Source organism: Lethenteron reissneri, chromosome 25 (genome assembly GCF_015708825.2).
Source record: "Lethenteron reissneri isolate LAM-NWPU_2019-01 chromosome 25, ASM1570882v1, whole genome shotgun sequence".
Classification (NCBI taxonomy): Eukaryota; Metazoa; Chordata; class Hyperoartia; order Petromyzontiformes; family Petromyzontidae; genus Lethenteron; species Lethenteron reissneri.
The window spans coordinates 13,888,151-13,915,937 of NC_083803.1; the positions used below are offsets into that span (position 1 = coordinate 13,888,151).

Sequence of the window (27,787 nt, forward strand, 5' to 3'; positions counted from 1 at the left end):
ATTCAGATCGAGGCGCCTCTCGGAGGACATCGAAGTCTTAATTAATCTCACCACGTGGGACCTTGCTACTTAAATAATGGATGCGGTGAATTAGAGCTGACTTTAGGGGCCCACCCGTTACCCACCGGGTGTGCTTGCCGGCTGGGTGGTGGGAGAGAGGGAGGTGCGGGTTGGGCCGTGAGAAAAATGGGGAGTTTGGGGGGGTTTCTGCAGTACTGGGGGGGAAGTGTTCGTTGAGTGAAGATCCCAGAGAAACCATTAACACCTCTCTCCCATGACTTCACAGAGTCCCTGAACCTCCTAATGTCCACGGTCTGTCCACTGCTGGATATGCAGTGTCGCCATCGCCCACGGTTCTGCGAAGCCGCAATTCCTCTCCTGCGCACGGACGTGGCGAGCGTCCTCCATGGCGCGCGCTCTATCTCCCCTCTTTTAGCTGCCGGTCCACCACCAGCCTCGTCCACCCGCTATCACCGAATGGACTCGTTTCTTTGTTTTGAAAACTTTGTCGTTTGTGTTGTTGTTGTTTGTGCTTTTTTTTGTTTTGGTGCCATTTCTGAATTAGTTTATTCATTGTTGATTTTGCTTGGGAGCAGGGTTTTCGTGTGCTTGGTATGCTACGCGTGTGCGTGCGTGTGTGTAGGGCTTCTTTTTGCGCTGTGCGTAGCCAATCGCGTACATGGAATTCGGTCCTTATGTAATGCGGGCGTAAACGGCCCTCCGGAGGTGCCGTCATGAGGGGAGGAGTTAGGTCACGTGGGGGGAGAGGGGTTGAGCTATAGAAGGAGGGGAACCGGAAGAGGATAGGGAGTGACGGGGAACCAGGGACAGAGAGAGGCCACGAAGGGCGAAGCGGAGTGTGGCGAGATCGCCACGAACACGGGGGGAGCGAGGATCGGCACCGTTGGCCAGCGGTGACCGACCCGAGGCAGCGAGGAGGCTGCAGTCAGCAGCGGGGCTGCACAGAGAGAGTGGGCAGCGGGTCTGCATACAGTGGCAGCCAGAGGGTCTGCACATAGGGGTAGCAGCGGGAGTCTGCATAGAGGTAGCAGCGAGTCTGCAGGGAGGAGGTTACAGTAGATGAAGCAGAGAGTCAGAGGGAAGAAGAAGCTATAATAGCAGTGAATAGCCGGGGGCTACAAATACAGAGTTATAACAGAGTGCCGTGTGGGTGAAGACGAGAACCCAATAAAAGACACGAAGACAGAAGGAAGTGTCCGAGTCCTTTTATTACACTGGAGTCAGAAGTGAAACGGCATGGCGAAACAACTGAGGAAAAAGAATATCCCATCTCCGGCGTCGGCTTCATCATCGGACGACGACGATCTTCCTCCTGAGGTCGGCTTCACTTCGGCGGAGGGAGAGATCCGTGAGGGCCCGGGTGTCGAGGAGGTTGCCGCTGCGTCCGCCCCGTCTGCGTTGAAGGACGAAGATTTAAGATGGACCCGAATGGCGGAGCAGCTGGCGACTCTTAAAACCGTCATCACTGAGTTGTGTGACCTTGTCACGCCAAGGGCGGCGTTGGAGGGGGATGGTGGTGATCGGCAGGAGCCCGGATTGTCTTCGATGGCGCCGCCATCGGCCACGCGGCGTGAAGACGCCATCTTGGGCGTGGCGCACCACGGAAGGCGGGAAGCCGCCATTTTGGGGCCGCCGCGAGGATCGTCCGCCATCTTGGCGACACCGCGTTGCGACGCCTTGCTGAACTTACCGCCGGAAGAGTCAGCGACGGACGGAAGCAGGCCAAGGGGCCGCAGTCGTCACCTTACAACCGTCAAAGAGTTCTCCATCGGGGGCGATTGGAGTGCGTTCGCCTGTAGATTTTTGGCGGCGGTACGTACGGCAAGGTGGACGGACGCTGAGGCACTGGAGGTGCTTCCGACTCTTCTTGATGATGAGTCCGTTCGTTTTTTTCGCTCTATAAAAGCTGCGAAGAAGAAAACTCTGCGTGGGGTGTTCGATGAAATGGCGGACGCGTACGAGCCACCGGATGACGCCCATCGCCGCTTCGTGCAGCGGCAACGCGCACCGGAGGAGTCGCCTGTAGCGTACAGGGGCGCCGTGTTGGAACTCGCTATGGCCGCTTACCCGGAGACGGAGCCTGACCTGCTGGAACCTCTCATCTTGGGGAAGATGTTGGAGTTATCCCGGGATCTGGGCATTCCTATGCCGGCGTGCGGTCACGAAAAACTCACGTCCCGGGCCGCGGCCAAGTGTTTGGACGCCCAGTTCAATCTCCGCCGCTGGAAACAAGTCACGGCGTGGACGGGCGGTCCTGTCGTCGATGGGGAGGCCGTAGGGTGGGACCCTACAAAGGCCGTGTACGTGCCGGATGCGACCGGCCCAAAGGAGTTGTCGGCCGCCTCCACTCCGTGGCCGGCTCGAAGCGGGCCAGGGCCACGGGCTCCGCCGCCGGCGCGGCCGCGTCGGGACGGGGTGCCCGCTGCGCGCCGCCCCGACGTCGACTGCTTCCGCTGCGGCCGTCGGGGCCACTATGCCAGGGACTGCTGGGCCCGGGTTCCGGGGCCGCCCCAGCAGGAGGCCTCGACAGCGGACGCCCCAAAGAAAGACCCTCCGGCACAGACAAGCCGGCCGTGACAGCGCAGGGAGGAGGACGTTCCGCTCGTGGGACGTCGACTGGAGCCGCAGAACCCACGGGACCTGCAGCTCTTCCTATCCCTCCGCGGACGCGAGTACGGGATGTCTCTGGACGCGAGCGGGACAGTGGCGGGCCTCCAATGGCGACGGAAGAACTTGCACCCGTCGCCCCTAAAACCCTTCCACGTTCCCGCTCGGCGGGTGGTCTGCCGACCGTCCGGGACGGCCCGGCTGCCCGTACTCGCTCGAAATCCCTCACGTTTCGTTAGATTGTGTTGTGTTGTGTTCATTGTTATATTGTTCTTGCATGCTTCGTGTCTTTTTAGGTATTGGCCCTTTACACCCGCATTGCTTTTCAGGTTGCAATTCAGCCGAGGTCGGCTGGATTTTCTTTATGGGGGAGGGTGATGTAATGCGGGCGTAAACGGCCCTCCGGAGGTGCCGTCATGAGGGGAGGAGTTAGGTCACGTGGGGGGAGAGGGGTTGAGCTATAGAAGGAGGGGAACCGGAAGAGGATAGGGAGTGACGGGGAACCAGGGACAGAGAGAGGCCACGAAGGGCGAAGCGGAGTGTGGCGAGATCGCCACGAACACGGGGGGAGCGAGGATCGGCACCGTTGGCCAGCGGTGACCGACCCGAGGCAGCGAGGAGGCTGCAGTCAGCAGCGGGGCTGCACAGAGAGAGTGGGCAGCGGGTCTGCATACAGTGGCAGCCAGAGGGTCTGCACATAGGGGTAGCAGCGGGAGTCTGCATAGAGGTAGCAGCGAGTCTGCAGGGAGGAGGTTACAGTAGATGAAGCAGAGAGTCAGAGGGAAGAAGAAGCTATAATAGCAGTGAATAGCCGGGGGCTACAAATACAGAGTTATAACAGAGTGCCGTGTGGGTGAAGACGAGAACCCAATAAAAGACACGAAGACAGAAGGAAGTGTCCGAGTCCTTTTATTACACTTATATAGAATACATATAATTAATGTACAGCGTTGTGGGATGCTGTTGGCATGAATGACGCTATATAAAATGAAAGTATTATGATTATCATCCCTTAACCGAGCGTGATGGTGCACGCCTGCGGTCCAGCGCTTTGGAAGCAAGGGTTTGTGGATCATGTAGAGATTTGTAATAAAAAAAAACTCGCAAACCTGTTGGGCTGCGAGGTGGCCGGGAGATAATCGAGTGGGTTCGTGAAGCGGTCTTTACTGAGACTTGAGAGTTATTCCCTCGTCGGCGTGGTTTGTGTTTATTCAGGCACTCCGCTTTTTAAATCCTTTATATTAAGTTAACTTGCTTGCTTGCTTGCGCGCTTACGACCGTGCAAATCTTTCGGTCGTTTTTTAACCCACTTCCCGTGATCCAATCGAGCTGACATTTTGCACACAGACTCGTTGTGCGTGACAATTTATTTTCGTGAATTATTTTTCTCCAAAATTTAACACTTTTTAGGAATTTTTAAAAATATTTAATTACCAATTGCTTAATGGTGGCAGGCAATCATCTGACCCATAGGTGGCAGCCATCTCAAGCCAGAGGACGAGAGGACTCTAGCCGCCACGCATATAAAGGATTTATAGTGAAAAACTTTGTTTTTACGGGTTACATTTTTTGTGTGTTAATTCGTTGCCGTTTCCCACACCTCCGCTTAGCACGGTTGGCTACGTACGGTGCGAAAGACGATCAACATACGTAAACACACATTTGAGGAATTGGCCAAAATCACCAATGCAGGGGTCATCTGTGAAACATCTTGAGAGTCGGTAAGGCTTTCCCGGGGTAAACACACGGCATTGATGCCAGTAATATTGCACCACGCGTGCTGGGAGCTTCTCCATTCCGTCAGGTCCTGAAATAAGCTCCCAGCACGTAGAGCGAAACGTCGGACATCATGGCGAACAAGCGCGATACAGCCCGAAAACGCAAGGGGGAACTGCACAGCACATCCGCGAAAATCTACAACGGTTCTACTCCCGTGGACAAATCGTGGGTGCCAATGTGATTCGATTCACACCAACACCAAGCACCCGTATACAATCTTAACGGTCAATGCAAATTTTTTATTTAAAGCTTTCGTGACTGCAGGGATTCATATTCTTGGTTCTTTCGGTAAAGTCACGTATTATTTTATTATTTCCCTTATACGTGACTTTACCGAAATAACCAATAATATAGTCAATGCTATGTCTCTGATTCATATTTACTTTCAATGCGATGCATTTCGTACAGATGCTTCAAGTACGGTATTCCCTCGTTATTCACGAATTTGCTATCCGCAATTTTTGGCTATTCCGCGAATCGCATCTGGAACTCTTCACGACTGCATTGACAGAGAGAGAGAGAGAAAGTGAGACAAATAAAGTGATGAGAGACAAGGTGATGAGAGAGAATGTAATGCGAGAAAGTGACGAGCTAAAGTGATGAGATAAAAAGTGATGAGATAAAGAGATGAGATAGATACACCATTGTCATGGTTTTAATAGCTTATTTACGTATTTAATTGAGGCAATTCGTTGAAAAGTTTTCGTGGGCCAATATCATTATTCGCGAAATGTGCTGTTCGCAAGCATCTCCCGAACAGTATCCCTCTCGCGAATAACGAGGGAACGCTGCACGGCACCAATGGTGTGATGGTGAGTACACCAAGCCTGAAAAATAAAAACGGAGGTAGTCGGTTCGATTCGATTTCCCGGCGCGGCAGTTGAAACCACGGTGCAACGTTTCCTAAGTCACCCTGCTGCTGCTGTCCGATCGGCAGGAGCTCTTGTGGTGGTGTGAAGTGTGGCTACTACCGCTCCTTGCAAAGACATCTGACCAGCGAGGAAGAGTAGACCAAAGTCCGGCGAGAGTGGCTCTCTCCGTGCATCTCTGTGGTTGAGGGTTCCTTTCGCCACCGGTGGCAGGCGCACGAAATTGCAGGGCTGCGCCTTAACCTCGCTTACCTCTTTCAGCGTCACGAATTCTTAGAAATTGACGTTAAAATAAATATGCATGTTTATACAGAAGTGTTTCGAGTTGTAGCAGCACTCACACTAACACTTACTCTTGAGTAACAATCAACAGAGGTTTGTGTCGCAATGGAGGGGGGGGGGTGGTGGGGGGTGGTTGCGGGTTAGTGTTGTGGCTAGCGTCCGTGAATGTTTGGTCAAAGTGTATGGAGATTTCGTGATTGATTTAGGTGAAGGCGTGGATTCCATGTGCGGCGCTTTGGCAAATGTTGGCCCTCACAAAGGGGCCCGTGTGTGTCTCTGTGCGCGCATTTGACAAGGTGACATCACACGGCTAAAAACAGCATCCCCTCTCACCACCAATCCACATCGCCCGGCCAAGCCGCTCAGATTAATGTGAATTCTGTCCCCCCCCACCGAACCCCTCTCGCTCCATCCCCACCCCCAGCATCTCTCCCTCCATCATCCCCATCATCACCACCATCACCACCGCCATCCCTAAGGATCACCCCCGCTGCAACACTGCCAGCTGTTGCCAGCCACATCTGTATCCAAGCGACGCGCATCAACACAGTGAATGTACGCACCGCCCTAAAGGCCTATATCATCATCAGCAAGAGCGGCAAGCAGTCATGATCGATCCACTGCTGGCTGAACGCCACCCCCCCCCCCCAAGCTATTGCCATCTCACGCTGTCGCTATCCAACCTTCAACCGCAGCTCCTATGCACCACGAGCTGATGTCATCCTTCCATCTGTGCGGTTCACGAGGTAACTCCCTCCTTTGACTGCAACTCTGTGGTTCGTCTCGACCATGGATGGGGGGGGGGGCGGAGAGGGTCCTGCCCAAGTCTACTTATTTACGGCCAGAATGACGAATCTAACCTGTGTGTGCGTTCTCTCACCTGGGGGGGGGGGGGGGGGTTCCTCTTTGTGTATCTCAGCGTACATTGCGAGCGTGCGCCACTCTCCGTGCTACTTTGCGCACTCGTCCGCCTTTGTGCCGCTGTATTTGCCCATATCCACGTTTCTCATACACGCGTCACAAGCAGCTGATATGGCATCTTTATTCCTTCGGGAGCATCTTGGTAGTTCGCTGAATTCCTCTTGGATTCCTTCAAGTGACCTGGTCTACTCAGCAGAGGGCGGCTTTTGCCCACTCGCTTTGCCACACGAGGGCAATGTTTGTCGCATGACAGTCGAACCATTGCTTTTAATTCTCAGAGCTGAAATCGAAACAAATTTCATGTGATGTGGAGGTGTTTTGTGTGTGTGCTGGCTAACAGCACTTGCCCATACAGGCTGTTAAGGCTACACGGGAGATATTTGTCTTTGCAGTCATTTGGTTGCGAGGCTTTGGATCAACAACTCAATACACCCGAGAAACTGGTTTGATAGCAGGCACCTGTGAACCCCCAACATTTTAAGAACGAGGGTTGGCGGGCCGCCGAAAGATGTGCGCAACTCTCTGACTTACACCGAGGAGACGGAGCGATTAAACCAGCTCCTGTGCAGGTGCCGGGTGGATTAGTACATCGCACGACGCCGTTGGGTGGTGGCGGCTTGCGGAGGCCTTCATCCAGCAGTGGATTTAGCGATGATGACGACGGCGCTTGAGCAAATCACAAACGAAGGCCGTTAAGCTTCGCTCGTGCCACCCACTCACCTTGACCCGGACTCGCTCACCCCCCCCCCCCCCCCCCATTCACTCCTCACCACCACGGGCCCGAAGGTGACCCCGCACTGATGAGCGGCTCTGCTTCGTCAGCGCACGTTTCACGTGGAGTGACGGGGAGAGGCTGGGGGGGTGGGGGGTCAGGGAGGCAACGCGGGGTATGCGGGGGTAGAGTGGGGGAGCCAGATGAGGCAAGGAGTGAATTGGGGTGATGTTTGTGTTTGTGTTCGAGGTGGAGGAGAGGCGGAGCGGGTAGCGCTGCGGACCCGGCCACCCGGGTTCGACTCCCGCTCGCGGACAACACCGGTGACGATTATCTGAACCTCGTCCTGGGCCCTCCCCTAGGTCGACTCAGCCTCAGATGAGTAGCTGGTGTAGCGGTGTGTAAACATCGCCACTGGGGAGACAAAGGCGGCCGGGCGTGGTGTTGGCCACCCACCCCCTCGTGTGCTGTGCCGGCCTTCATTGGTGCTCGCTAACAGCACTTGCCCCAACAGTCTGTTACAGACTATACGGGGGATCTTTGTCTTTGTGGAGGAGAGCGGTGGTGTCGCCGTTAACGCGCTGCGCTACGAACCCGGCGACCCGGGGGTTTAATGCCCACTCACGGTCACCACCAGTGGCGATTATCTGAACCGGTCATGGTGTCGTAACAATAATGGGAATGTAGAACCCCCTGTCGATCCACTGCTGGATGACGGCCTCCGCCACACCCCGCGTCGGCCATGGGTCTCAGCCTTCAAGTGCGGGTTGGTGAAGGCAGGGAGGCTAGACGTGGGAGCATAGTACAGTACAACCAGTAGGTTTTTGCTGCATTTGTCTCTGCTGCTCACAACGTGGTGTCTGCTCCTGGGACCGAGGCCAGCGAGCTATCGTGGTTCCATCTGTGGCGAGCACTCGGTTGTGTGCAAGCGTGGCACAGTCGGGTTTTTTACAATCGGGTTTAATTGTCTTTTTATATTAAACCCGATCATCTGAGATTGGGAGAAATCCGGTTTAATTGGTTCTAATTGCAGTTGCAGAACCGCACTTCTCAACGATGGGCTTCATCCATTCCAAGCGAAGGAACTCACTGGCGCCCACGATTGTGGAGGAGAAGCTCGTGTTCATCAAGACCAACCTGCCCGCCGCATTCAACGACTACCCCGTGCCCGACGGCCCCCCCGAGTACGATAGCAGCACCGACGAGGAAGCAGCCTAAGCCTTGGATCAGAGTTTCGTATTCATTAAACCAGGTTTTAATTCCCCGAAATCGGGTTTAAATGTATTAAAGAAAAAACCCGATGCCTGCCGCTGGAAAAATCGGGTTTTTTTCCACCCATGGTTGTGTGCGATGAGCGTGCCTGGATCTGCAACCGGAAGCCGATGCAGGGAGCACCGGACGGACCACGGTCGGATCTCACAGCGTCCGACACGACCACGTGCCAGAGTATTGTTTGATATTGTTTTTACACGCCGCAAGCTTTGATATAGGAATGTCGCCTCTAAGCTCTTCGCGTTACTTTTGGTATTTGCTTTGATATCTCTTTGGCAAGTTCGTCATTTTGAAAAGGGCGATCGAACCGGCGGCCAGCTGCACAAATCATCTTAAGGGGGATTTTTCCCTTTTTCATACTCGCCGTTACTGGAACCGCAACAGGGAAAATTCAACGTAAATAAATGCTCTCTTCCGCCACACTCTCGTGAGGGACACCAACACAATGTGAGACTCAGGCAGATATTCCAATCACTTTAACACGTAGGCTTTTGCGACAAATATCATCCATAATAGAGGTTGTTTTGGGTTAGATCGCGTAAATAAAAAAAATGTGTCGTTAAACCCGCCACCACCCGACGCAGCCAACTAGTAGGGGTTGTCACGTCAACAGAACGTGCCAATTCGTCACTAGTACAGCACTAACCGGTGTGTTGGAGAGCCAAGCCACAACATTTACAATCTGAGTACGATGTTTCGCCAATAGCTAATTGTAATTACTGGCGAAACGTCCCGATTCAGGTGCTCTCATTCTGAGATCATCCCGTCACTTCTCTGATATAATTGTCTCTAAGTGGCCTTAAGACGCACTTCATAAAATAAGGGGCCGTATTGGTGTGGTTCTTTTTGAATTGTAACTAAGATTAATGAACTTACTGCCGACAACCATATTTTTTTGGAAAGGGCGGTTTATTGAAGCGCATTACGCTGGAATGCTTTCTCACGGGTTATGCATGCCTCAAACCCCAGCGTGCATCACCAATCTCACCACCAACTTCCGAAGTACATTTTTTGGAAGAAAAAAAAACGATTTCCTAATTCCCGTCTCGCCACCCGCTGCGGCGGTGAACACGCGAAGAACGGATTTCACGTTTGTCCCGCTTTTGGTTTCTCGAGAAAACGGCGGAAATGACTGAACAGCGATCTTGCAGGACATCAATAGTAGCCTGATAAAGATGATAACAATGTCATAATTAAGCCACCTGGCAATAGAGGTCGCGAACGATCAATCACAACGAGCCAATTGCTACGTTTAATGTTTTGGCCGCTCTCCAAGTCAGAACACGGCCCTCACGGAACTAGAAACTTTAATTTTAGAATGGACATGCTTTTTTTGAAGATTTTGTGGCTATTGCTAATCGATTCTAGCTGGCTCTGCAGCTATAAGTGGAAATGTTTTCAACAACAAAAATTAACTTCCTAAATAGCAGTGTGATAATATTGATGATGAACATCTTGCAAGACATCATTAGCGCAGTATTGTGTATCTTAAATAGATACTGTACCGTATTATAATTCTGCCAGACAATCACAACCGACAACAGCAGTAGTAGCAGCAGTAGCAGCAGCTGCACGGTGATTGTGATGAGCAGCAGCAGCAGCAGCGGTCGCAGTAGTAGTAGTAGTGTCAGTACTATTTGACTCTCTCCGCACATGGCCATGATGTCATGCATTCCTAAGAGATGAAAAAGACCAGGAGAATAAATACCTGCGCCACATGCTGGCGGCATTATCGGGTGTTTGCTGGAGAAAGGTGATTATCCTGTCTTCCCCGATCCCTTTCGCACCCCCCCCCCCTTCCTTACAAGCAGCCCCACCCCTCTCCCCTTTTTTCACAGACCCCCGCATCCTCAGGGCTCTCAGAAACACACACTGTCCTGCCCGGGGATTGTATGTTCCAAGAAACACGAGTTACAGCGCTCCGAGACCGCGTGTCACGCTTCCTGGCATCGCTAATTTGCGGGCGTCTGGGCGAGCGGTTTTGAAGTCACGTTAATGGGTTCATTAGAGTGCACCAGCCCTTCTATACGTATATTGACACATTATGTGTGTGTGTGTGGAAATATCTAGAGTTTGCCACGGTGAAATTGGTTCACAGGCTAGAGATGCAATCCAGAGGTCGCCGGTTCGATTCGATTCTATCAGGCACGACAACTGAACTACCACCATCACAGTTACTAAACTTTTTTTATTTGTTCCAAGAAAGGCCCACTGAGCTCTATAGCTCCTTTTCAGAAGCGACCTGGCCACAAATGATAGCTCAACGAAGTGGCTCATCATGTGGGAAGGTATAGCAGCAGCCACATACTCTAAACGCGTGACGTTGATTCTAAATGTGGAGGGAAAACCCTACATCACCCAGAGGAAAATCCACGCGACCACGGAGAGAACACGCAAACTCAAAATAAGCAGGCGTCGGAGTCGGGATCGAACGCACGACCTCCTGCATGCCAGGCGAGGGAGTTAACATCTTTCCACTCCGATCTGCAGTTTCGCGCATGTGGTGGGGGGTAAAGTGTCGGTAGGTCGACCTCGTCCAACATGTCTCTGCTCAAGGGGTGGGAGGAAAAACGAAGCGTGTTTGTTCCCTATCAATAATCGCAAACCGCAAGGGCTAGTACTGCATATGCTGTGTGGATGATGCCTAAGTGCTGTGCGGTTGCGGCGGAGATTGAGGAACACGAGTGAGGAGTGCGTGCGTGCGCGTCGCGCTGCCAAGATGGGTGGGACACGGTCCGGGGTTAAACGGGGTCAGACGCAGAATGCGAACTGGATCGTGATGTGAAGAACACTGACCGACGGCGTGCCCGAACGGCGCGCGGGTTTCATCGGCGAGCGCTAACTTTCGGTACAGCCACGGATGGAAAACGTAGAGACACGTGCGCATCGGATGGATCAAGTCAACGCTCGCGAGTGCGCAAAGAATTCGTGGAGAAACGCAACGCTGTGTGTACCCAGTGCCGGATTAAGCTAGTGCGGGGCCTGTAGGATTATGTTATAAAGGGGCCCTAAATTTAAATAAAAAACACATAAATATTAAAACACACATTTTTTTACTTGCATAGGAAAGTAATTGTATTTTTTCATTTGCTATACAGGCACATAATACGTCAAATCGCTAACCTTAAACACCCAGTCGTTCATGAAAGTTGAAGGCAGTATAGTACTATAGTAATATAGCAAGTTCAGAATCACTGAACCGGAATTGATAGCTTGATTGCACTTAGCGCGGGGCCCTTGAAGGTGCGGGGCCCGTAGCTGCATGTGTAGCTACTTGTGCTACTAGGATCATCGGGCGCTGCGTGCGCGTGTTGAACTTCAGTCGCACCGTGCGTGGCAGACCGGTGATGATGATGGTAATGGAAACAGATGTTAATAACACTTGCACAATTATAACACGACCCGAGTTCAATTCCCGCTCACGGTCAAAATCAGTGACGATTATCTGAACGGTCCTGAGCCTCCCCTAAGTCAACTCAGCCTCAAAGAAGTACTCGGTGCGATGTGTAAATATCGACACTAGGGAGACAAAAGCTGCCGGGCGTGGTGTTAGTCACCCACCCTCTCGTGCCGGCCTTCATAGATGCTCGCTAACAGCACTTGCATTAGCAGTCTGTTACATACTTCACGGGGGGATCGTTGTCTTTATATGTATGTTTGAAAGTCGATGCGTGTGTAAGAGGCTCGTGAATGACGCTACTGGGCAGTTGAAGGCAATCGCCCACCAGCAACAGCGGAGCACGGACGGGCGACGCTCACAACAATGAGCGGAGCGCCGGGCGGATAAAACGCAAGCAAAAGTGGAACACTGTCGAACATGGCTGTGGCATCCGTCAGTCGGTCAACGCATGTCGCCTGCGATCTCCATCGCTGCGACCACGCGGGCCTCAAAGTCGTCGCGTTGGCGGAGACGTCACCGCCGCTCGGTGTCGACCCGAGCGCGTCGCCGGCTTCTCCGCGAGGAGCAATCATTGTAAGCAGCAGCAGCAACAACAGCCAAAAAGGCGCACCGCGGTTTAACCGCCCGCCACCCCACCCCCCCGGCGAAATTGAGACCAGATTTAGCCTCTGACTCGGCGTTTAACGTGGAATTCACGGGGAGCACGCGGCCGCGAGCGATCGAGCTCCGACACCGCCGACGTCCTCCCGCCGCCTCCCGGCACGCTGAGCTCGCTCGGGGAGTCGCGCAACTCGGTTGCATGCGACTCGGTTGCATGCAACTCGGTTGCAACTCGGTTGCATGCAACTCGGTTGCAACTCGGTTGCAACTCGGTTGCAACTCGGTTGCATGCAACTCGGTTGCAATTCAGTTGCATGCAACTCGATTGCAACTCGGTTGCATGCAACGGGGTCGCCGGCGTGCGGACGTGGTGGCGTGTTGGTCGGTCGCGGAAAGCGGCTTGCTCACAGGAGGGACGCAATTCTGCTCGCCGACGATTCACTTTGCGGCGGCGTCTTTCGTCGCGCGCTGCACGCAGCGCTGCGGAGTTTGCGGTCACTTCGTTTATCTCGCCGAGATGCGGACAGAAAAAAAATCGTCGCCAGGCAACGATTGCGTTGCGCGATTTCGAGAGGGGGGGGATGATTTTTTTTATTGCGCAACTGATTCGCTCAGCTGTGACCCGGCTTCACAAAGATAAAGATACTCGGAATACGCTGCAATAGACTGTTGGGGACAAGGGCTGCTAGCGAACACCTGTGAAGGTTAAATTTCGATTTAAAGCTTTCGTGATTGCAGGGATTCATCTTCTTGGTTCTTTCGGTAAAGTCACGTAGAAGGGAAGTAGTAAAATGATAATAAATATAATAATTTTATTATGTTGAATTTTTATTATTTCCCTTCTACGTGACTTTACCGAAAGAACCAAGAAGACCTGTGAAGGCTGTTGGCACGGCGCACGGGAGGGTTATGTGGCCAAAACCACGCCCGCTCGCCTTCATCAAATGTTTCCGTACAACGACAGGCGCTCGTTCAATGCTGAGTCGACCCAGAGGGAGGCCCAGAATCAGTGCGAAAATCACTCGCCGCTGATTTTGGCTGTGGCCGGGAATTGAACCCAGGTCGCCGGGTTCGTAGCGCATAACTGCATTTTGGGAGCGGTGGCGCAGTGGTTAGAGCCCTGCGCTGTTTACTTAGCGACCTGTGTTTGGATGACATCAGTGGCGAGTGATATCTGAACAGGTCTTCGGTTCCGCACGCTAACCGCTGCGCCACCGCTCCCAATACACCCCGACCGCCAAAACAAAGACCCACCGTATAAACTACGCGGGCTCTTGGCGAAAATGATGTAAGCGAGCACCTATGAAGGCCGGCACGGCTCACCACCACCACCATCACCACCGCCGCCGTTCCCACCACTCCTCCCTTCGCACCTCGTGCCCACGATTGCGATCACGGGGTCGCATACCGTGCAGTGCCGCCGACACAAGCGCCGAGCCATCACTCAACACTCTCTTCCATGGGAACTCACTCACACGCGCGCGCGTGTGTGTCACACATGCAGGTGCAGTAGCAAGCAGCAGCAGCGTGCGGGCGAGTGAGTGGCTAACGCATGCTCACGGAGACAACAATCCACCTGCACTCCCCCCCCCCCCCCTCTATAGCCTTAACAGAAGTCTTGGGGGCGAGTGCTGTTGGCGAGCACTGAACCTATGAAGGGCGCCACGGCGCACGAGAGGGTGGGTTGCCAGCGCCACGCCCGACCGCCTCTTTTTTTGTCTCCCAAGTGGCGATGTTTACACATCGCACCGGGTACTCATTTGAGGCCGAGTCGGCCTAAAGCAGGAACGATGAACTAAAACCGTCATTGGTGTTGGCCGTGAGCGGGAATCGAACTCGGATCGCCGGAAACGTAGCGCGCTGACCGCTACACGACCACGACGGGAAGGGGGGTAGAGTCAAGGATATGTTCCAGTGAATGGGACAATTTCAAAGAAGGGTGAAATGGAAGAGAGAGATGAGAGAGAGAACATGGGAAACAAGAGGAAATAATGGAAAGGCAACGGAGCAGCAAGGGCAGAGGCTCCGGAGAGATGCGGATAAGGAGGGAGAGGCTCCACAATAGATGCATTTTTGGGGATTAGATCGCGTAAATATAAATGCGTCGTTAAACCCGCCACCACCCGACACAGCCAATTAGTAAGGTTTGTCATGTAAACAAAACGTGGCCAATTCGTTACTATATATAAAGTGTACGAATTGGGTTATATGTGGATTATATTCGTGTATATTTCATAGCGAAAACGAATATCTGGGCATTGATTGTTCTGCATTGGGCGGTCCTTAATCAGTTGTGGACATTCCACGTTCATCTGACAGCGAGGAGCATATCCATTTTACACCTACTGGTGACTTCTTAACTTCTCATCGAAGGGTTCTTCCATCAGCTGGTGTTCATTTATCCGACCTCTGCCCGGTGGTGCTGATGGTGAAAAGATGATGATGATGATGACAACGCTCGTAAGCGGTGTGGTGATGGAGAATGCTGCCGATGATGATTGCGAAGATGGCGATGTCTCGGAATCTGAGCAAATACACGACACAGTGTGCGTTAGCCTGGCTGCCATGGGCCCTGACGCTAGGGGAAAAAGAAAACTCTGACCCCCGCCGACCCCTCGTCACAGGAGGACCCGCCTATCCATGGGGAACCCGTCCCCTATCCGCGGGGCCCACTCTTCACCCCTCTTCCTTTTCGCCTGTGGCGCTTGGATCCCCTCCGATCCGTGGGGGCCCCCGGTGCAGCTGCTGCGAGCCCGACAGCTTTCGCGACTGCCAGAAAAACAAAACAAAAAACATCATCATCATCATTCGGCGGTCTCGTACTTTTGTTCGCGGCATGGAATCCCCCGCGTGTCGCGCGCTTCGCGAGTAAACACCGCGAGCCCCATGAGTCACGCACACGCGAGATAAGATCCAATTCGAGAGGGGGGGGGAGGGTTTCCTCTCGTTTTTTTCCCCTTTCTCCCTCCCCCCATGGAAACCAAAGCAAAGCGGGTCGAGGACAACTCGGGCTAAATAAACTGCCCGTTTAAGATGAAACAAGCAGCCACCCTCCCGCCCGCTCCATCCAGGACACAATTAATTCCTTTGACTGTCGGGGGGAGGGGGGTAAAGGCGCAACCTTGCAGGTTCCTTGCTCACGCCACTGCTGGCGGAAGGGGCATCCACTTCAGAGAGAGAGAGAGAGAGCGCTTTAGAAGGGTATTTTGTCGACTCTTCCACGCTTGGCAGACGTTCTGGAAGACCTTGGAGTGCCCACGCTCTACCTCGCCACGTGCGAGCTGCCCTTAGAGCAACTGTGGTGAACGCATTGCGTGCTGCCGGGTGTGAGAGGCGGGCAGGAGCCAGGCGAGAAACCCGAACCATTGTCTTCAACTTCCGTACCGGGAGATCGAATCAAATCGAAGCGGGGACAGACGGATCTCAAGTGCATTGTGCCACGGGAGCATCACCGGCGATTTGGTTTAATTCGACTGAAATGTTCTTGTTTGCTGCTGCTGCTGTTGTTGTTGTTGCAAATGAAACACAAAGTGACTGCGTCTGGCGGTGGGTGTTCATGCAGACAAAAAACATTCACCAACCTCACGAATGTCACTGCCTTCATCATCATCACCGGCCATGATAAATCCACTGCTGGATAAAGGCCCTTTCCCAAGCCGTCCGCCATCTCTCAACAGGTCGCGCCGGCCTCGTCTGATATCCGTCGGCTTTACGGTGACACTCAACGGGAGGCGAATTTCTTGGTCGACTAATGCCGGTGACGGCGTATGTGTGTGCGCGCTTTAGAGCACGGATAAAAAAAACAACTCAAATCATTCATTCGTCTGACGGCGAAGTTCTACAAAACAAATGCCCCCCCCCCCCACAACCCCCCTCCCCCCAACCCCCCCACCACCAACTTCAAAATGAATGTCACGTGCCTGTGTAATGGTCCCGTGGGATCTCTCTCCCCCTGTATCCCCACCACCACCACCACCACCCCACACTCCTTATCCGACTCCAGAGCTCATTAAGTTTTATAGAGACTGCCGACGGTGTGCCGTGGTGCAGGGGTCAGCGCGCATGGAATTGCAATGCACAGCTCGCCTGTTTTCGATTTCTCGGCGCGGCAGTTGAAACAATGGTCGAATTTCAATAACCCATCCTCACCCGCCGCCCCTCCCCCCTCCCCTCCCCCCGGCAATATACATGGTGAGGCAAAGTGTGGGTAATCCCACCTCTTCAAAGACTTACGACCAGCGTGGAAGAGTAGGCCAAAAGAACCTCGAACGGAGGGCCCTTTCAGCAGCAAGGGGCGTGGGCAAAAATTGCAGGGCTGCACCTCCACCGACAGCTCCGTGAAGGCGAATGATGCATGCATCAAATCGTATCAATTGCGATCCATGTGCAATTGACACGCTCATTTTGCAATTGGGCTCATGGGGACAGCAAGAACGGTGCACACGAGGAAGTAGCGAGCATGTCAGAATCGCGACCATCGCACTGCGACCTGTGTTCTCCGGAGTTTCCCCGGCTGCCTCTCTGTTTTCACACGCGAGCACCCAAGTCATCCCCATGTAGCAGGAGCCTCGTGAACGCACGCGAGCCTTTGAGACTCGCACGCGTCTTCGACGTAGACACACTCACAGAGAGGGAGGAGGAGGGGGGGGTGTAAGCTCGCTGGATGGGTGGTCCTGTCCCGAAACGTGAAAAAAGGTGTCAGTTGCCAGATAAAAGGGTAAAAAGCTAATTATCATATTTTTTACTGGCAAATGAGGTACCAATGGTGGTTTAGCTATGTTTGTTTGTTGTAGTACAGAGTTAGACTGATGGCCTTAATCTAAGTTGTCTTGTGGTTGTTGTTGGTTGTTTGACTTGCATGCCACTGGTTGGTGTACGGTGTTTTTTCTGCAATATTTTGCTGTCTTTAATTGGATTTTCTGTTTGCACTCAGTCACATATTCACTTTAAGATGTTTTTTTGTTCATATTTTTGTTTGTTGCGGTTGCACCCGATTCAAGAGCCGAATGGCTCACAGGGCTATACCTAATAAATGAACTTGAACTTGAGTTAGTGGAACGCTCATCGCATGAACCTGGCAGCCAGAGATGCGCGAGTGGGGGGGGGGGGTAGATAACAATTGCGAGACACGGGAGACGAATTTTGACAACGTTCAAGTGGTTCGGCGCGCCTCGGGAAGCACGAGGTTGTAACTCGCGCAATTGTGCTCGGATTAATATTCTCACGTTACGTTCCCACAGGAACGTTAAAATGTTCATTTCATTTTTTTTATTATGCGCGCGCGCGCCCGCGTGTGTGTGTGTGTGTATGCGTCTTTGTCTTTGCGTGTGTCTATGCGCATGTGTGCACGGCGAACGAGAGTGTGGTGTATATATATTCTTCGTTCTTTCGGTAAAGTCACGTAGAAGGGAAATAATAAAATAATAAATATATAAATAATTCTCATGAAATCCACAGCAAGAAGATTTTCTTGCTGTGGATTTCACACCTGATGATGATTGCTTGTGTTGCAGTCGAAACGTCGTGAGAATTTGTATTGTTTAATATTTTTATTATTTTATTATTTCCCTTCTATGTGACTTTACCAAGAATATGAATCCCTGCAGTCACGAAAGCTTTAAATCAGAGAGTGTGGTGGTTACGTGCACTGCACTACGAACCCGGCAAGCCGAGTTCGACTCTCGCTCACGAGCAAATGACAGTGGCGGCGAATAATTTAACTTAACAAGGCCTCTTTGTCGTGTGGACTCATCCTTAAATTAGTAAACATTTTCGCGACTTATAAATCTTAAGCACTGGGCGACGGCAAAGGCTGAGTCGACCTAGGGGAGGCCCAGGACCGGTTGAGATAATCGTCACTGATGGTGTTGGCCGTGAGCGGGAATCGAACCCGGGTGGCCAGGTTCGTAGCGCAGCACGCTAATCGCTACACTACCGCTTCCCACATACACACACACACACCATAGCTCATACACATGTACACACGTAAGCTGACACACCTTCATAGGCGCTGTTACTCGCTAAAAGCACTTGCCCCAACATTCTCTTGAGGCTACACGGGGGAATCTTTGTCTGCGGCGTCTCGCTGAGACCCCCCACCCCGACCCACCCGAATGGTTTCTTGACTACATCTGAGGCTCCGCGCCCTCAACCTCGCAGCGCGGAGAAGCCGCAATTACCTTCACGAGTGCCACGTGGCGCGGATCAATGCCGAGCGACGCACGTGGCCGCTCAGGGCCCCGACGGGAGCCCACGGAAGGCGCGCGTTCTCTTAGCGAGCACGGCACACCACCTCGAAGGGGTTTTTGAGCCTCGACTCGACTAGAAATCTGCGCAGCTAGTCAAGATTTTAAAATAAATATTTTAAAAAAAAATTATACAAATCTTGCAACGTTTAAAAAAACTAAAAAAAAACTTTGTGTGCGGAGGGTGGAGGTGGCGTGGAGTGGTTGGACGTTGAGAGAATGGTGCTGTTTCAGCTTTGTTTTATCGGTTAAATTTACGTGCATCCAGGAAGGCTAATGCGTTAAAGGTGTGTGGCGGGGATGTATTTTTACCAATGATCCAACGGTTGGGGGGGGGGTGGATCACGAAGAGATTTTCTCCTACCCACATCTTCACTCACGCGGCTGGGAGCAGCTTCTTCGGCGAGTTGAATTGAGAAGCTCCCTTCTCTATCCCTCGATCGTCTCGCCAACTGGATGAGTAACACCGGCCGGCCTGCGTCGAAGCCAAGGAGCAGCTTGCGACGCGACATCGTCGATTGAGATCGTTGAGCTACTCGCTTTAGCTCCTGAAAGAGAGCCCAGCAAGACGAGCGAATTGTCGCACCGCTGTAGTAACAAAGACGTTTAAAAAAAAATATGTACAGAACGTCGTTCATGCAAATTGAATCTGACAATCACCGATGAACCACATGCAAGCTTGGGTTGGCTGCCTGCCGGGCGGTGACGCGGCGCCATAAACATTCCTCCAAGCTCCGCGGTCCTCTATGTAGGCGCTTCAGCCAATGAACGAGTGTTTGCAGATGTAGGGAAGAACCCGGAGCACTCGAATGAAAAACCACGCCGTGCGAGTTGGCAACGCCTGTACCCCATGCAGAGGGAGCAGATGATATGAGTCTGCGCTTTGCTGGACCGCGTTCTCCTGGCGAGCCACGGAACGACATCTCCTCGACACCAATGCGAAAGGAGTTTCACGACATCTGCGTGTGATTTACCAACCGTCGCCTGTACAAGTGCTGAGTTACAAGCCGCGTGCGTTGCCACCATGGCACCAAATGGCAGATCGGAGAGCCATCAGTAAAGTTTGCTTCTCCATGCGATTCTCATTTCTAGAATCGCGTGCACTTGTGTTTTTCGTTCTTAATTGGTATTGGGTTTATTCTCCCCGAGTCTATTGCATCTTTGTTATTTTTTATTGTTCCAATTCCCCTGCAGTAGAGATCGATATCTCAATTTCCTCCTGCGTGGGGAGCGGTGTGCTGAGTTGCAATGCGCTATGAACACGGCCCCGCTCAGAGTTCGATTCCCGCCCATGGTTACCATTATTGTCGAGTGAAATTGGAGCCGTACGATTGTATTGTTTTTTTTGTTTGTTTGTTCCTTGCCGTGTTCGTAACGCGCATTGCAACTCAGCGCTTCGCCACCGCTCCCCACGGACACGCGAGGTGGCTCGTTCGGGCGCCCATGATCGTTTAATGCCCGTGCGGAGGAAAATTGAGATATCGATCTCTACTGCAGGGGAATTGGAATTGGAATAATGAAGAATAACATTGATGCAATAGACTGTAGAAAGGGTGCACGATCGTGAGTTTTAAACGCACATGCACACACCTGAACTTTGACACACAGACGCCGTAACTCTTACACAAACACCAGCTTATACACACACATACAAACTCTCTCTCGCACACACCTGAACTCTTACACAGCGGCTAACATACACAACAATGACCAATATCCCAATCGCTGTTAGCGAGCACCTATGAAGGCCGGCATGGAACACGACGGGATGGCTGGCTAACACCACTCCGGGCCACCTTTGTCTCTCCAGTGACGATGTTTACCCAGTGGCGATGTTTATACATCGCACCAGGTACTCATTCGAGGCTGAGTCGACCTAGGGGAAGCCCATAACCGGTTCAGATAATCGTCACTAGTGTTGGTCGTGAGCGGGAATCGAACCCGGGTGGCCTGGTTCGTAGCTCTCAACCACTACTCTACCGCTTCCCACATACACACACGCACACACCATAGGTCATACACATGTACACACGTGAGCTGACACACACACATACGAGGGCTTACATACACAAAGACAAAGATCCCCCATATAGCCTTAACAGACTGTAGGGGCAAATGCTGTTAGCGAGCACCTATAAATGGCCGGAACGGTACACGAGGGGGTGGGTGGCCAGCACCACGCCCGACCGCCTTTGTCTCCCGAATGGCAATGTTTACACAACGCACCAGCTACTCATTTGAGGCTGAGTCGACCTAGGGGAGGCCCAGGACCAGTTCAGATAATCGTCACTGGTGTTGGCCGTGAGCGGGAATCGAACCCGTGTCGCCGGGTTCGCAGCGTAGCGCAGCGCGCTAACCGCTACACTACCGCTCCCCACAACACTCACCTGAACTTACACACACACACTCACCTGAACTCACACACACACACTCACCTGAACTCACACACACACGCACTCACCTGAACTCACACACACACTCACCTGAACTCACACACACACTCACCTGAACTCACACACACACTCACCTGAACTCACACACACACCTGAATTATCACACACACACTCACCTGAACTCACACACACACACCTCACCTGAACTCACACACACACACTCACCTGAACACACACTCACCTGAACTCACACACACCTGAATTCTCACACACACACACGTGAGCTTACACAAAACAGCCACACACTGGTTATCGTGTGTTCGCATTCTCTGAGTGCGTATGAGGAATCTCAAATAGCAGCCGCATTAAATTAGGGCATGGGGGGGGGGGGAGAGGAGGTGGGGACCTGCCTGGGTATTGAGGGGGTTCTTTGTTGGTCTTTGTGGCCGAAAAATGTCAGGAATTCTCTCCCCAACTCTCGGCCAATCTTGGCCTAAGTGGCACCGAGGCACCGGGGCGCCCCCAATAATAGGAGCGAGTACACACACTCATTATGCACGCTCGTGTTTTGTGTTTTTTTAATACATTCTTTCTTGTTTCGTTGAATAAGACCCCCCCCCCCCCGTCTCGTCTGTAACGTCTGACGCTCGTTCCGGTATTGTGTCTTTTAGAAGTCTGGACGTGCTGATGAAACTCCCCAAGGGCGAAACCGGTTGCCCTCCCTGTTCGACACAAAAGGAGGTCCCATGATGTAGCTGCTCACCCCGAGCTCTCATTACTCTGATGGTGCATTGTCTTCGAGTTGTGCGCTTTTTGGCGTCATCTGGTCCAACACCATGTGAGACTAGGCTCTAAGGAAAGCTGTCTCGGGAGTGGACCAATACATTTCAAGGACAGTGCATATCCATTATCAGAGTTGTGTGTTTTTTGTTTGCATTCCGACCGCAGGTATTGTGGTCAATGCAAACATGACTCCTTGTAGAAAAAGGTGTCAGTCTTGTTGCCAGATAAAAGGGTAAAAAACTAATGATAATATTTTGCTACTGGCAAAGGAGGTTCCAATGGTGTAAACTCCTTGGTTTACTGAAGGTATTGTAACGTTTGTGAACGTTGGAGCACGACGAGACTTGGAGCACACGAGACTTCGCCTTGCCCTCGGAGTGAAACCAATCAACCCTTGAGCCCTGCCCTGGTGGTTTATATTATTATTTATTTTTGTCAGGGCTGGGATGGAGCCATACGCGCGTTTAGAGCTCTAGTCCCTGTAGAACAATATTATAATTCGCGTGGTAATTGCCGCACACTCTTGAGGAGTTGGAGAATCTGCTGCCGAACCTGGAGCGCGCCACTAAAAGACGGGGGGGGGGAGGGGGGCTTAGCATCAGTCCCGAAAAAACTGAGCACTTGCCTTAATATTTGATGTCATCAAATCAGTCGACCCTCTGAACTCCCCATGAGTGACGAAGCAGAGTGGAGAGGTTCCCGCTCGCGGCCGACACCAGTGACGATTATCTGAACCGGTCCTGTGCCTCCCTTAGGTCGACTCAGCCTCAAGTGAGCGTACCTGGTGCGGTGTGTAAACATCGCCACTGGGGGACAAAGGCGGTCGGGCGTGGTGCAGGCCGCTCACCCCCCCCCCCCCCCTATCGAGTGCCGTGCCGGCCTTCATAGTTGCTCGCTAAACAGCACTTGCCCCGAAAGTATATTCTGGTAAATTGCCCGATGATGCTGGATGTAATTACCAGCGAAACGTCGTGCTACTCAAAAATTGTAAATGTTGTGAATTCACTCTTCAACACACCGGTGGGCTAAAGTTGTGAACTATTTGTCTTTTGTCAAAGTGACACTTTTTTTACTAATTGGCCGTTTCGGGTGGTGGAGGGTTACGACACATTTATAAATAACGCGATCTAACCCAAAAACGTTGATTATGAATGTTGAGGCTACACGTGGGTCCTGTGTCGTTGTCTCTGGGAAATAAACGGAGCGGTCCGCGCGTTTGTGAGGTTGAGTCACAGGGAGATTCGGACGTCTGCGGAGTTCGCGCGGGTCGATGGTGTCCACCGATCGCTCGCTCGAGCCGTCGAGCGAGATCGACTCTCACGCTCCGCGCTCGCTGCAATGCTTCGAATCGTTCCCCGTGGGGGGTGAGGGTTGGGGGGGGGGGGATCTCGATTTATTTTCGATTCATGTCTGCGTTCGGTTTTCTTTGTTTCGTCGAAACATTGACAGCCCGTCTCGTTGCTGTTGTTGTTGTTCTTGTTTTTGTTGTTGTTGTTTTTGTTCCTTCACGTGAGCCAGGTATTCACTTGACTCATGGAGGGATCAGGCTGCAGCCGTTACGCAGCGATGGCACGTGCCGCGCAGCACTAAGCGCATGGGTTCGATTCCCGACTCCCTCCCCCATCAACCCCTCATAGATAAAAAACATATATACGTGTGTGTATACTGTACAACAATGTCACTGCTTTTGACCAAAACATTCCAACGCTGAAACACAACCTGTAAATGACTCCATCGCAACGTCCACCCCACCCCCACCCCCCCTTACTGCGAAACACGTGACGGGACCCTCCCGACATAGAGCCTTGAGACTGTGCGGCTCTCCTGGCTAAAGACGCGTCAATGTGAATAAATAAATAAAACAATCGAAGACTGCCGGCTCACGTGACAGGTGACGCGCGCCGAGATGCGGTGGAGGAGAGTCGCACCCCCCCCCCCTTGTGACGTCATCGCACTCACCCCTTTGTGACGTCATCGCCCTGGCCGACGAGACGAAAACCCTTCAATTGAGCGGCTGGATTTGTATCGAGCGCGCACGGAGCAATCCCACACCTGGGATTGTTCGCGACTATTGCACAGGTGCCCGACACGCCTGGATTCGAACTCGGGACCTCAAACGGTGCCCGGCTAAGTGCTCCATTTCTGGAAATTAAATATACGAACAAAAAAATACTTTGAAAAAAACTAAAATTATTTTGTCGTACGTATCCATAATTTTTGCACAGTACCTTTTGAAAGCGAGCTTTCGGCCACGACCTAACGATCAATAGTTGCGATTGCTTTCGTTATTGTATATCTCGTTGTTGTTTATCTCGTTGTTGTGTATCTTGTTGTTGTGTATCTTGTTGTTGTGTATCTTGTTGTTGTGTATCTTGTTGTTGTGTATCTTGTTGTTGTGTATCTTGTTGTTGTGTATCTTGTTGTTGTGTATCTTGTTGTTGTGTATCTTCTTCTTGGTTTTTTCGGTAAAGTCACGTAGAAGGGAAATAATAAAATAATAATAAAACATAATAAAATAATTCTCACGACGTTTCGGCTACAACGCAAGCAGCAGTCCTAAGGTGAAGAATGAAACATCACCAAGCTTGGAGCGTATATTTAAGCTGGGTTGGAGGGGGAAGAAGAGCGCCTTGATAAAATAATTTGCATATCAAGAGGAATTTAGCATATTTATGGGAAATGCGTAGGTGGGCGGGGGTTTCAAAGTCATATTATGCCCGTGCATTATGCAGGATTAGCAGCATCAAAGGGAGAGGATAGGGGGTAGCATTAACAAAGGGAAGGAATGTTAATAGTATGTAGCTGCAGTTGTTGTGTATCTTGTTGTTGTATATCTCGTTGTTGTTCATCTTGTTGTTGTTTATCTTGTTAATATTGTTAATATTGTTGTTTATCTTGTTGTATATCTCGTTGTTGATAAACAACAACAAGATTGTTGTTGTTTATCTTCTTGTTGTTGTATATCGCAGGTTAACGCTGGTGACTGAGCGCCCACGAGGAACGGCCAACGCGGGAGATGGAGCGATGGAGATCAGCTCGTGAGCACGCGTGAGATGGATTGTGAACATCGCGGCGCCGCGAGGGATGGAGACGGCACGGGAAGACCTTCGTCCAGCAGTGGATAGATCATGGCTGATGATGATGATGGTGGTGCTGGTGGTGGTGGATGCGATATTAGCCTTTTATATGAAACGCTGCCACATATGCATCTACACGAATCACACTCACCACTGTAATGTTCTCGACATAATGCACCCTTTGAAACGTAACGTGTTGTTTATAAATGACCACTTAAATAAAACAGTGATTATTCTTACAGCTGTTATTTTTTAGGGGGGGGGGAGTTGGGGGGTGGGGGCTGTTTTCAATGTGATGTGATGTAATGAGCAAATATTAGGGACCTGCGAATTTAATTCAGGGAATAAAGCGAACATTGTGCAAACACGCCACCACAATTCACCACCACAATCCACTACCACAATCCACCACCGTATTAATCCACCACCACAATCCACCACCGTATTAATCCACCACCACAATCCACCACCGCAATCCACCACCACCACAATCCACCACCACAATTCACCTCCACTGTAAATCACCACCACTATCTATTCGGACAACAATCCACGACCACAATCCAATACCACGCCAGCCAACCACCACCACAATCCACCCCCAACGCAATCCACTACCACCACCATCATCCACCACCACCACTATCCACTTCTACCATCACAATCAACCACCACCACCACATACGGGATCAAGTTGTATCAACATTCGGTTCCGTTCGCTCAGAATTCATTACGGCTCCCGGACTCTGCTCGTGACGTCATCGGCTTTAACAACAACAACGACGACGACAACACAAATATAAGAAGGAACTTGCGTTGGCAAGTGGTTGGGACGTGGAGGGAGGGCGGCGCGAGAGGTCGGTAGATTTGGCAAAGGCAAAGAAACGGCTCTCACATTTCAAGATGTATAGCCCCACTTTGCAGACGCTATGCGTCTTGGCAAATGCTTAAAAAACAAACACACGTGCATACACAGAGATGGGCATGAACTAACGTGTGTACACATGCGCACACGCGCACAGGCATGAAGTCACATGTGTACACAAGGCTTGAACTCGTGTGTGTACGCAGGCACACACACACAGACACGTGTACACACGCACAGGCATGCGCTCACATGTGTACACAAATACACACACACACACACGTGCACATATTTCAGTCCGTTATGGTATAATGTCACCACGGCGCTTGTGCCAGGCTGGGTGCACTTCGACGCCGCGCGACGTGTCCCAAGGTCCGCAGGCGAGGAGGTCCATGGACGCGAACCAGGCGTTTGTGGGTGAAGCGACTGAGATGAGTGGCAGCCGAGACCCCACCGTGTCCCCACCACCAACCACCAAATCGCCCCCTCCCGACTGTGCCAACTCGCTGCGTTTGTGCCGCCGGGCGCTCTCCCTCCCATCGTTCGCGGGAGTTCTTCGCGACCTTTGGGGCTGTCGTTGAGTCCGCGCCGAGGCAATCGAAGCGAGGGCCTTGGGTCCGAGGCAATTGCGGAACAGATGGGGTTGGTGGGAGATAGATAGATGGGACGGGTGGTGGAGGAGGGGGGAGGCACGTGGGGGAACGGGAGGGAGGGTCTCTGATCTCCCTCCCTTTTGCAACATCCACAGCTGCGGTAACCCCCCCCCCCCCCGATGGAGGGGAGACATCGAGTCGGTTCCGTCGTGGCATGGAGGTGGAGGAGGGAGGACCAGGCGGTGTCAGTCCCCGCTGCTAACGAGGTCGTTGCCACGGTAACGTCAATGTTTGACCGTAGTCTCCCGATTATACGGCGCACTTATTTCCCCCGCACACCCAACACGCATGCACCCCCTCCCTGTGTGATCCGTTTTGGTGCCTTACTTTTGGGGGCGTCTTGTGTTCTGCGTCATATCGGGTTGTTTGTTTCAAAGACAGTCGCTCAGCGCAGGGCCGAAAGGCCCCAACACATCAATCGCCCAGCAACAAACAGCACAATTTAAATTGTAACGGATAAGAGTTGGCACAACAACAACAACCGCCATTCGCCACTAAGTGGCGGTGACGTCACCACGACGCTTGTGCCAGGCCAAGTGCACCTTGAGGCCACGTGACGTGTCGAACGCCCGCTGGCAGGAGGTCACGGGGCAGACCCAGCAGGTGCCATGGGTCGACTGACCGAGATGACCGAGATAGCACACGCACACACACGCACATTGTGTACATTGTGTATAGTGAACGAGATTAAAAGAGCTTTGGGGTGTGGAGTGTCGAGCTGCTGAATTCGGTTCCTGAAGAAGCTCTCGGAACGTCGGACACCACGCGGAACAACACGCGGCACAAGCCGACAAGCCAGGGAGGGCCGCGCATCATCAAGTTTCAAGTCTTCAAGTTTCATTTATTAGGTAGAGCCCTGTGAGCCATGCGGCTCTTGAGACGGGTGCAACGTCAACAAACTAAATATGAACACAGAACATCCCAAAGCGACGACGCGCAACAAAAACATCCGAGAATAAACCAGCAAATACCCCCCCCCCCCAAAAAAAAAACGTATTAAAACGCTGTGTGCAAAAATCACAGTCGGCGGGAACTCACGCGGCACCGTGCCGTTCATAGCGCAGCCCTGCCACGTCCGACGTTTCGCTCCACATGCGCTGAAAGCCGCAGCAACAGATGCTTTCCAGTTGACCAAAGCTGAAGAAGCTCCCCCCCCCCCACCCCTAATACGCAGTACGAACCGTCGGACATCGTGCCCACTGACGACTCGGAGGGCTGCACAAGCACCGGCGTGGGAGAAACCTGTGCAGGTCGTCAGCGACATTATTATCACGCTTTGGTTTTTTTTCGGTAAAGTCACGAAGGTAA

The 27,787-nt window shown here is 52.2% G+C and overlaps 1 long non-coding RNA gene across 3 annotated transcripts; it reads right to left on the reverse strand.

Moving 5' to 3' along the window:
- Positions 1 to 10,329: 10,329 nt before the first annotated feature.
- LOC133346925 (uncharacterized) lies at positions 10,330 to 27,096 on the reverse strand. 3 transcript variants are annotated; one of them, XR_009755664.1, is made up of 3 exons: positions 26,807 to 27,096; positions 19,089 to 19,256; positions 10,330 to 15,232 (listed from the first exon to the last, which is right to left on the reverse strand). It is a non-coding gene; the product is annotated as an uncharacterized LOC133346925 (long non-coding RNA). The 3 variants fall into 3 exon arrangements; XR_009755665.1 differs by having other exon boundaries at positions 19,073 to 19,256; XR_009755663.1 differs by having other exon boundaries at positions 19,021 to 19,256.
- Positions 27,097 to 27,787: the final 691 nt, after the last annotated feature.